General features: G+C 41.5%; 1 protein-coding gene across 1 annotated transcript in view; it reads left to right on the top strand.

The window, feature by feature from the left end:
• ARHGEF38 (Rho guanine nucleotide exchange factor 38) overlaps positions 1 to 12,128 on the top strand; it is a 178,682-nt gene that overhangs the window by 49,756 nt on the left and 116,798 nt on the right. The window lies entirely within an intron of this gene.

Here is a 12,128-nt window from a genome sequence, read left to right on the forward strand (position 1 = left end):
GGTCCTTCTTGGCAGGAACATCATGTATTATTTTAAGGAAAGAAAAAAAATGTAAAAAAGAATGAACCTTTTTTTTAAATTACATTAACAAATTTGAGGTTTTAGGAGATTTTAGTGATTGGGTTTACATATACTTTATCCACTTGCCGACCGACCAACAGTAATTTTACTGCTGGTCGGTGGCTTGAGCAGGTGTTGCCCTGCTTATGCGCACTGCTCGCCCCCTGGGATCACATGGTACCTGGGTCAACTACAGCACCCTGTATCATGTGGTAGCGGTGGCCAATCACAGCATCATAATAGTAAACAATACAAAGTACAAAAAAAAAATGTTAATAAATTCACGTTGTACTGCACTAGTGACTATGTAAAAAAAAGTGTAGAAAATTTTTCCCAAACAATTGGACAAAAAATTACAACTTCAAAAAATATGTCATGCCTCTTACTAAATACCTTGGACTGCCTACTTTCCAAAAAAAGGATCATTTGGGGGATATTTTTACTGTCCTGGAATTTTTGGGCCCCAAGAAAGGAGATAGGCCATCATTTGATCAGAATTGATCAAAAAAAAAAATATACCATAGATTGTAGACTCTAAAGCTTTCACACCGACTAAATCATATACATTCACTGAGGTTATTTTTACCAAAGAAATGTAGCAGACTACACTTTGGCCTAAATTTATGAAGAGAGATTATTTATTTACAAAATTTTATACCACAAAAAAAAAATCCTGTGTTGATTAATTACCACCAAAAGAAAGCTCTATAGCAAAAAATGCTCTGGTCATGTGGTTAAGAAATTTGGATGTAAACATTGTATCTTACCCATACTTGTGTATGCATTATATGACCATTATCAGTATATAATACAGACATTTTTCAGGATTTCCAAACAATTAAATTATAAAAGGCTTTGCAGTTTTCAAGAATATAGTTAACCACTTGCTTACTGGGCACTTAAACCCCCCTCCTGCCCAGACCAATTTTCAGCTTTCAGCGCTGAAGCACTTTGAATGACAATTGCGCGGTCATACAACACTGTACCCAAATGACATTTTTATCATATTTTTTCCCACAAATAGAGCTTTCTTTTGGTGGTATTTAATCACAGCTGGGATTTTTATTTTTTGCTAAACAAACAAAAAAAATTGAAAATTTTGAAAAAAAAAAATTAATGTTTCATAGTTTGTTATAAAATTTTGCAAACAGGTAATTTTTCTGCTTCATTGATATGCGCTGATGAGGCGGCACTGGTGGGTACTGATAGGCTGCATTGGTGGGCACTGATAGGCTGCACTGATGGGCACTGACAGGCACAGTTATGGCGGCACTGATAGGCACACATAAGGTGGCTGATGGGGAGAGATAAGGCAGTACTGATGGGCTTGGCATAGCTCCCAACTGTCCCTGATTTCGAGGGACTGTCCCTGATTTGGAGCAATGTCCCCCTGTCCCTCTTTCCTCCTCATTTGTCCCTAATTTTGGTCTGATCTATATAGTTGTATGTAAAATGCACTTTTTATCTTTCAAAAAGTGTTCCCCAGTGCTAAAACTTTCATCCAAATTCTAAATTGCTGCATTTGTATATTTAAAAGCCAATATAAAGTAATAGTAAAAAAAAGCACTTGTGGATTTAATTAACCTTTTTTTTGGTCAATTCTCCTTTAAAGGGGTGTGGCGGGGCATGTCCTATGCCTACATGCGTTTGTTAGTAGGTGTCCCTCATTCCCATCTCAAAATGTTGGGAGGTATTCTGATGGGCACAGAGAAGGCGGCACTGATGGCCACAGATAAGATGGCACTGATGGGCCCTGATGGGTGGCACTGATGGGTGGCACGGATGGGTATTGATAGGTACCACTGATAGATGGCACTGAAGGGCACTGATAGGTGGCACTGATGGGTGGCACTGATGGGCACTGGTAGGTGACACTGATGGGCACTGATAGGTGGCACTGATGTGCAGCACTGTTGATGAGGCACTGACTGTGGGCACTGATAGGTGGCACTGTGGGCACTGATGGTTGGCACTGTGGTCACTGATGGGTGGCACTGGTAGGCGGCACTGTTATCTACTGCTAGGTGGCACTGGCAGGTAGCACAGGTGGGCATTGAGGAACTGGCGGCAGCTCTCCATGATTAGAACTGATGTCCCTCTCACAGCCCCCGGTGATCAGCTTTTTTTTTCTCCTCACGCTGTCTGCGTGAGGAGAAAAATAACCGATTACTGGCTCTGTTTACATCACATGATCAGCTGTCATTGGCTGACAGCTGATCACGTGGTAAGGGGTCAAGATCGACCCCTTACTCCGATCTGTGATCCAGCGAGTCTCATAGATTCGCTGATCACAGAGCACGCAGTGTGTGCCCTGCAGGAGATGCGCAGGTAGCTCTGGCACGGGACAACGTCAATAGATGTCCCCCCGGCAAAGCAGGTCCGCACTGTAGCCCTCATTCTGCTATAGCGCGGATCTGAACAAGTTAAAATCCTTGATGGCCCTTATATACACAGGCGCCACAAGTCAAATTGTGAAAGTTTATTATCATCTGTTCCAACTGTATTTACATCTGTATTTATTAGGGGATGGTTCACCCCAGATGCTTTCCAGTGGGTTTTTAAAACTAATCGAAAATGCATGCGTAGTGGCTTCCGTGTATTTCAATGGCCCTAGTTCACACCAGCATGGTCAGTTTCAGTGAAGTCAACAAAAGTAGAAGCTGCTGCATTTTTTTTTTGTGATGGAATGCATCTGGAATGTTGTAAAATGCATGAAAACGCACCAGAATGCATTTAAAAGCACCTGAATGAACATTGTCCTAAATTAAGATAAAGATTATTCAAAGGTCAAAATAAAAAAAAACGCACTGAAAATCCATCAAAAATGCATGCAAGCACACACGAAAAAAAACATCCGGATACAGAAATTGTGGTGTGAACCAGCTCTAAGGGATTTTAACAGCGTGTGTAAAGGAAGTTGCAGTGATGTGATGTTTTTGGTGTAAATATTTTAAGATGAAAACCTTGCATCTTCTATTGATTTTAGCTACTGTCTGATTCTTAGAAAAATCAGCTGTTATTCCTTTTGGGTATTGCTATCATCCACTTATCTCTGGCTAATAGATAATAGTTCATGCTGTGCAGACCTACGTGGCTGCATTAATTGTCAGTGAATGTTGAAAAGGGGATCAATGTAAAAATAACTAGCATGGTATTCCATGGTGAGCGCTGTACCAAAATGTTTAATTAGGCATTTCTTTTCCTGTTTACCAAAACCAAAAAGAAATGAATTTACTATTTGTTGAAACATGCAGATAATTGATATGAGTCATGCTTTCACGTACATATAAAAAGGGATATTATAATGTAAACTGGTCATATTAGTTATTACAGACATACCCCACTTTTAAGTGCGCAATGGGGTTTATTTACTAAAGCTGAAAAGTGCAAAATCAGGCTCACTTCTGCATAGAAACCAATGAGCTTCCAGGTTTTATTACCAAAGCTTTATTGAACAATCTGGGGTTAGAAGCTCATTGGTTTCTATGCAGAAGCGAGCCTGGTTTTGCACTTTCCAGCTTTAGTAAATAAACCCCATTGTGTACTTAAAAGTGGGGTATGCCTGTAAATAATACCCCTCCCTCCCAGCCCTGGAGCATTCATTTTCTAATGGCCTAAGTTACCCATCTATTGGGCATGAGGTCATAGACACAAGTAAAGACACACACCAGCATTGATCTATTATGGGGGAAAGAGGGCTCATCTAGCCTGGTAATACAGATGAAAAGGACTACAGGGGTTGATTTACTAAAACTGGAGAGTTCAAAATCTGGTGCAGCTCTGCATGGTAGCCAATCAGCTTCTAACTTCAGCTTGTTCAATTAGGCTTTGACAAAAAAATGGAAACTGATTGGTTTCTATGAAGAGCTGCACCAGATTTTGCTCTCTCCAATTTTAGTATATCAACCCCACAGTGCCATACATGGACAGACTTGGACATTAGGGTTGCCACCTCATCCCTTTAAACCCAAACACATATGAATTACACAGGTTCTGAGATGAATTTAGTGCAGATAAGGCACCAAGTGAGTTTAATTACCACCTTAATCAGCCCAGGAACCTGTGTAATCAATATGTGTTTGGGTTTAAAGGGCTGAGGTGGCAACTCTATTGGTCATCCATGTTCGATTTAAAACACCATTAAAGTGTAAAACAAGCAAAGGCTTTGATCAGTGCTCGTGTTTATTTTACTTGTGCTTTGGGTGTCACAAATACCTACCAATCCTCCCATTATATAGCAAGCAGTGAGAAGGGTAATGGAAATATGTAAAGTGCAGTAGCCAATAGGGGTCAAAAATCATCTTTCATCATCATTGACATTAATGCGTTTTCTCCTTCGTCTGCCATCGTGCTGCAATGGAGGACAATAGAAATCACATTACTCTCTAAGGTGCCCGTTCACATCAATACAACATAGTACAATGCAATTTTTGAAAGCGTGCGGGTGCTTCTTTTGGTGCAGCATTTTTGGACCAGTGGGTTTCAAGAAATTTTGAGAAATTACCCATTGAACCTGCCAGTCATGGGGACTTCCTTTGTTTTGATGGCAATGATCTGCAGGTTCATAGAACCTCTGCAGCTTTGCCACCCCAGTGTGCACACATCCGTTCTTTTAATAAGTAAGCAATATCTACTCATGGCTTAAATCTCCTAGCCTCCTATGTCAGCATGGCCCAGGTCTGAGACTTCACTACTCTGCAACCCATCATATGTCCTGGTGATGTAGCTTCAGCTTTCTGTGGCCTTCCCCTCCCAAGCCATGCAGAACAGAGTGGGGCAGTCAGTCAAGCAGCTGATCTGCAGGGCGTTGTTTTAGGGCTGTCTAGAGGCTGCTAACACACCAGAATGAATCAAAAATGGAACATGCATCATTTTATTACAACTTATGTGATTTGGAGGGATATTGGGTTGTCTTTGACAATAAATGGCACTCCAACTTGCTAATGCAATGCACTGAACTGGAGAAGTTTTAATAGGCCCCCAACTTTATTTAGATATGTTGTTTACATTTATAGTGTATACTTTCAGCAACTAGATGGGAGAATATCATACCTCCCAACATTTTGAGATGGGAATGAGGGACACCTACTAGAAAATGTGTGTAGGCATAGGACATGCCCCCTGCCACACCCCCTTAAAGGAGAATTCATAAAAAAAAAGGTTAATTAAATCCACAATGGCTTTTTTTTACCACTATTATTCCTTTATATTGGCTTTTAAAATTTACAAATTCAGCAATTTAGAATTTGAATGAAAGGTTTAGCACTGGGAAACACTTTTGAAAGATAAAAAGTGCATTTTATATACATCTATATAGATCAGACCAAAATGAGGGACAAATGACGGGGAAAGAGGGACAGAGGGACATTGCTCCAAATCAGGGACAGTCCCTAGAAATCAGGGACAGTTGGGAGCTATGGAATATGCCATGTTCTCCACCACTTCCTATTCTAAAGATATGGATAAAATAACCAAAGAATGATATATGATTCTGATGGTAGATTTATTTTTTTAGACAACAAAACAATCAATTCAGCTAATGCTGCTATATCTGAAATATCCATAGAAGGACAAAAATATTGCCTTGGTTAAATGTGTGCAATTGACGCGAAAATCTGAAAATGGAACACATAATACAGACAATGTTAAAAGTCATTCATTGTATTGCTGCCATTTGTGCAAAGCATTTATCACTGTCTGTGGCTCTATCCATTTGGCTAGGCCTCAGGTGCATTAAGCAAATTACATAACACCTCTGTTTATATTGCAAATCTAAAAGTGTGATGTAGGCTAAGAATCTGAAGATCTGACACGAGAAACACTTCATCACCCTCCAGCCTTGTTTGTAACATGGAGAGACATATTACACATGGAGCACTAATGCCGCGTACACACGAGCGGACTTTTCAACATCCAAAGTCCGACGGAATGATTCCGTCAGACTATTCGATCGTGTGTGGGCTGCAACGGACTTTTGATTCGCAAAAGTCTGACGGACTTTAGAAAATGGAACATGCTTCAAATTTTTCCGACGGAACTCCGCCGGACCCGGTCCCTCCGAAAAATTCGCTCGTGTGTATGCTATTCCGACGGACTAAAACCGACGCTAGGGCAGCTATTGGCTACTGGCTATGAACTTCCTTATTCGAGTCCAGTCGTACGTCATCACGTTCGAATCCGTCGGAGTTTGGTGTGATTGTGTGTGGCCAAGTCCGCTCAGTCGAAAAGTCCGTCAGAACTCTGTCGGAACTCCGGCAAAACTCCGGCAGAACTCCTTCGGAAGTCTGTCGGACATAAGTCCTCTCGTGTGTACGGGGCTTAAGGCCTTGTTTAGACTTGCTTTTCTGTCTGAAGTGTGATCCACGTTCAGATCACACTTCAGACAGCAATAGATAGACATTGGGGGTTCATTTACTAAAACTGGAGAGTGCAAAATTTGGTGAAGCCCTTCATAGAAACCAATCAGCTTCCAGGTTTTATTGTCAAAGCTTCATTTGAAAAGCTGAGGAATGAAGCTGATTGGCTACCATGCACAGCTGCACCAGATTTGCACTCTCTAGTTTTAGTAAATCACCCCCATTGCTTTGCCTTTTCCCTGCCTGTTTTATCCCCCTAATTACTGGACAGCCTTACTGCAGGCACATGCACTGTGTGTGGTTGCAGGGCGGTTGCAGTGCACCACCAATCACTTGAATGGGTCGGACAATGGACAGTACCACCCGCTGAGCTTTACAGGTATAATTCCTGCATGTGTACACCCCAGACTGCTGCGTCAGCAATAATAGAGGGAGCAGTTGATGGGTGGTATAAAACCGCTTTTAGCGCCCCTCCACCCAACCGCAAGTCTAAAGGAAATGATTACTAGTATTTTAAAGGGGTTGTAAAGGTAAATGTTTTTTCACCTTAATGCATTCTATGCATTAAGATGAAAAAACATCTCACACTGCCTGCGCCCCCAGTCCCTCTGTTTTACTTACCTGACCCCTCGAAAATCCTGTGCTCGCCCCTGACGTCCTCTTCACCACTCAGCCTGGCCGCTGATTGGCTGGAGTGGATGGATGGAAAGCAGCGCAGCCATTGGCTCTCGCTGCTGTCAATCACATCCACTGACGTGGAGCGCGGGGGGCCGGGCCATGTGATACAGCGAGCGGCTATAGCCGCCGGCTGTATCTTGAGAGCGCGCCCGCAGGTGCTTCTCACCTGCGGGAGGAAGCCGAGACAGCCGCCGAGGGACCCCGGAAGAACAGGTTCGGGGCCACTCTGTGCAAAACGATCTGCACAGTGGAGGTAAGTATAACACGTTTGTTATTTAAAAAAAAAATAGACTGCACTTTGGAAATGCAGTTGCTCCAAAGATTAGTAAGTTAGGTAAAGCTTCACTTTGCAAAGAATACCCAATTGCAGGAAAATAACAAAAAACTGCATTTTCCCTTGCACATGATTGGATGTTGGAAGTCAGCAACGCTTCTGCTCATTTACTAAGCCCTGGAGCAACTACTCTTGCAGAGTGCAACTGCACTTTGCAAAGTCCACAGTCTATTTGCCTTTAGTAAATCAACCTCCTAGGCTCCATTCGCATGGGCACTTAGCCACGCTATGAATACCAGCAGAAAGAATCAACTGATTCCTATGTCTGGGCTTGACAGTTGTGTAAGAATAGCTGCAATGACAGACTGCCGCAGGGAGCCGCTATTTGTGACTGTTCTCATATGCGGTGATCATGGCTGGACGCACTTTGCCTGTGCCACGATCAGAGCAGGGGACTTGTGGTGCAGGCTGTGTATAACCAATGGGGGCCACAGAGGTTGGACATTAGTAAAGCCCCACACACACACTATCAGATTTTCTGCTGATTTTTGTCTTCAGATTTACCAAAACCATATAATATGAGGTGAAACCTTAGGAGTTTCAATTTATATGCACTACATGGTTTTGGTAAATCTGAAGACAAAAATCTGCAGAAAATCTGATAGTGTGTATGGGGCTTAAGTATATATCTGCAGAGGCAGAGTGAGTTAGTTCAGGGCCAAGGGGCAATAAAGGATAAGTACGCTGTAAAGGCATTTCGAAACGTCACCTATGAAGATTTTTAACCACTTCCGGACTGCCACACGCCGATATATGTCCTCACTCTGTGGACGAATATCATTGTTATGGCAGCAGCTAGCTGCGGCGGTCCGGTAAAAGATAAAAGTGGTCTCTGCAGCAGATTCACCGCAAGATCACTTTTATCGCCAGCGGGAGAGGGGCAGCCCCCCTCCCACCATGACCTGGTGCTCTCCGCCACTTACTGAAGCCGTTGGCAGCGGCGGAGGCAATTGGATCCTTCCCGTGGCTGTGCATAGAGACGAGTGAGGGAAAGTTGGCCTCCACCCGTCTCATGACACTGTAGGGCGCAAGCAACGTCAAAGTGTCACTTCCGCCCATAGCTCTTAAAGGGCCTTTTTTTTTTTCTATTGCAGTTTAGTGTAAGTATGAGATCTGACCCCAGATCTCATATTTAAGAGGTCCTGTCATGCTTTTTTTCTATTACAAGGGATGTTTACATAATAATATGGAATACTTTTTTCTATTACAAGGGATGTTTACATAATAATAGGAATAAAAGTGACAATATCTTTCTTAAAAAAAAAAAAACTGTGTAAAAATAAAAGGTAAAATAAATAATATATATTTTTTTTAAACGCGCCCCGTCCCGCCGAGTTTGCGTGCAGAAGCGAACGCATACGTGAATAGCGCCCGCATATGAAAACGGTGTTCAAACCACACATGTGTGATATCACCGCGATCGGTAGAGCGAGCGCAATCATTCTAGCCCTAGAGCTCCTCCCTAAACATGCAACCTGTAGAATTTTTAAAATGTTGCCTTTGGAGATTTTTAAGGGTAAAAGTTTGTCGCCATTCCATGAGCGGGCGCAATTTTGAAGCGTGACATGTTGGGTATCAATTTACTTGGCGTAACATTATCTTTCATAATATAAAAAAAACTATTTGGCTAGCTTTACTGTTGTCTTATTATTATTATTTATATCTTATTATTATTTATATCTTATTTATAAAAAAAAGTGTATTTTTTAAAAAAAAAGCGTGCTTGTAAGACAACTGTGCTAATACGGTGTGACAGAAAGTATTGCAATGACCGCCATTTTATTCTCTAGGGTGTTACAAAAAAAAATGTATAATGTTTGGGGGTTCTAAGTAATTTTCTAGCAAAAAATATGTTTTTAACTTGTAAACAACACTTCTAAAAAAGAGGCCCGGTCCTTTTGTGGTTAAGTACCATAGAATGCTGAGGTAGATCCCTATATGCGTGGATACATTTCCTGTGTCAAAATTTTTAACTATCCTATTATGTATGTTTTTTCTAATTTCGAATAAATTTATACAAAAAATATAAAACTACTACTCTTTATACTTTTGAATTTACTTGGTGCCTTTAACCACTACAATACAGGGCACTTTCGCCCACTTCCTTCCCAGCCCAATTTTCAGCTTTCATCGCTCTAGCGCTTTCAGTGACAATTGCGCGGTCATGCTACACTGTACCCAAATGAAATTTTTATCATTTTGTTCGCACAAATAAAGCTTTATTTTGGTGGTATTTATTCACGACTCCGTTTTTTATTTTTTGCGATATAAGCGCAAAAAAGCGGAAATTTGGAAAAAAAACAATATTTTCTTTTTTCTATTTTAAAAGAAATCCAATAAAATCAAATTTTGTCATAAATTTAAGCCAAAATTTATTCTGCTACATGTTTTTGGTAAAAAAAATTCCGTTAAGTGTATAATAATTGGTTTGTGTGATCACGGACATATGTACGCAAATGATCATGTACATATGTGTGCAGGTGATCACGTACATATGTGTGCACATAATCATTGGGACAAGTGATTTTAGTGGGACATATGTGGGGGACATGTTTTTATTATTAGGGACATGTGTTTTTATTTTTTGGGGACATGTATGTTTTGGGGACATGTGTGTTATGGGGACATATGTGGGGACTGTGTTTACACTGTGTGGTGTGTTGTGTGTTTACACTAGGCTGAAGATCAGTGAGTAAAAAGCTGTAAAAAACAGCTCATACTCACTGATCATCAGCCGGCTGCAGCAATCTGCTCTCCTCTCCTCAGCGATGACTTCTGTGTGAGGAGAGGAGGAGCCGATTGCCTAGCAACCGGCTGTTTGTTTACATCACATGACGGCCGTGATTGGACACGGCCGTCATGTGATCAGGAGGGCCAATCACAGAGCCCTCCTGCCGATCTGAGATGCGCCGTGTCCCGGTGACACGGGCGCATCGAGATCGCGCCGCTGCGCGGGCACGCGCGCGCGCGATCCCGCTCCTCCTGATGGACGTTCCTGAACGTCCTATCAGGAGTAGACGGCTCCCACCCGGCCGTATATGTGCATTGGCCGGGTGGGAAGTGGTTAAAATCCCAAAGTCCCTATTTATCCTTTTTTTAAATCTCTATTCATTAAGGATGATGGCACCCCCTTACAATGATATATTTGAGATATCCACTACTTAGCCACAAAGTGTTTTCTGATATCTCTTTTATTCCCATACTCCTATCAAGTACCATAGTTTGTCGCCATTCCACAAGCGGAATTTTTTAGGGTCTCTGCTAAAAAAAAATGTATAATGTTTGGGGGTTCTAAGTAATTTTCTAGCAAAAAATACTGATTTAAACTTGTAACTGAAAAGAACCAGAAAAAGCTTAGTCTTCAAGTGGTTATTAACTAAAAGTAGCTTTTACTGAAAATAAACTATATTTTCCTTTTAAAGATAGTTATACATTTCAAAAAAATGCAGGGTAAAGGAAATAACTATCCTTTCACCATTGTGGCTACAACCAGGACAAGGTTCGGTAGTGAGGACAACGATTGTGTGAACTACCACAAATATTTTTCTTATTAACAGACACTTTTATATGGCGGAAAATGACATCATATGACAGTTTATTTAAGAAAGTACCTTAGAATCATTTGTATGATTAGAAAGTCAGATGACTCAAATCTAACACAAGCATTTCAGATATACTATAATGAGAAGGAAAATATGATCTCATATCACCCAAGGACATATGTTTCAGCATTACACGGTATGCTATTTCCGCTGTAATCACCTTCCATAAAGAACTGTACTTTCCAGTTCAACCTCATGTTGAAGCATATAACATTGTTCATTCAGAAACTGCCTGTCACAAGTATGGAAATGGATGAATTTTAATTGCTAATGTATCCTACTTTAAGAAGATAAGCAAACAGAAATTAATACATCACTGAATATCCTAATTTTTAATGTAAAGCTGGGGATATTATTTAGCAAAGCTTATGTCAAACTGGCAGGCCTTAAAGCTGAACTCCAGGCAAACAGCTAAATACGTATATGCAAGGGAGCTGTTTTACCTGCCAAGGGATTTGTATTTCTGTCCATCCAGTTCTGAGATCTGCCAGCTCTGCCACACAGCGCAGCCCTGTCCAGCGGGGCAGGAGACCTGATTTTTTTTCTGCTGCAGTTCAATAACATTAAGGTTATGTGCATGGGCAGATTGGTCCACACAGTGTAAAAAAACAAGGGCAATGTGGCACCCAAGAAGCATTTGGGCAGCATACAGCCAGGGCCGGTGTCGGTGCTAGACTATTTTGTGCCCTTGGCAGGACCAGCTACTTGCACCCACCCTACAAAAAATAAAGTCTGCAAATGCAACCTGTGCAGGGATGCTTTCTCCCCTCCTTGCCATGTGGAGACTCACTGGGGAGCTGGGGGTAATGCCCTGTACACACGCTCGGAATTTCAGACGTAAAATGTGCGATCGGATCTTGTTGTCGGCAAATCCGATCTCGTTGGGCTCCATCGGAATTTTTCCGTCTGAATTTCCGACACACAAAGTTTGAGACCAGGATATAAAATTTTCTGACAACAAAATCCGATCGTTTAAATTCTGATCGTGTGTAGACATTTCCAACGGAGAAAGTGCCATGCATGCTCAGCTATTGGCTACTGGGCCGTTTATATTCCCGTCGTACATGTACGTCACCTCGTTCAGAACGATCGGATTTT

The sequence above is a fragment of the Lithobates pipiens genome, unplaced genomic scaffold, assembly GCF_037356315.1.
Source record: "Lithobates pipiens isolate NorthernLeopardFrog02 unplaced genomic scaffold, aLitPip1_a1.2 Scaffold_13, whole genome shotgun sequence".
NCBI lineage: Eukaryota > Metazoa > Chordata > Amphibia > Anura > Ranidae > Lithobates > Lithobates pipiens.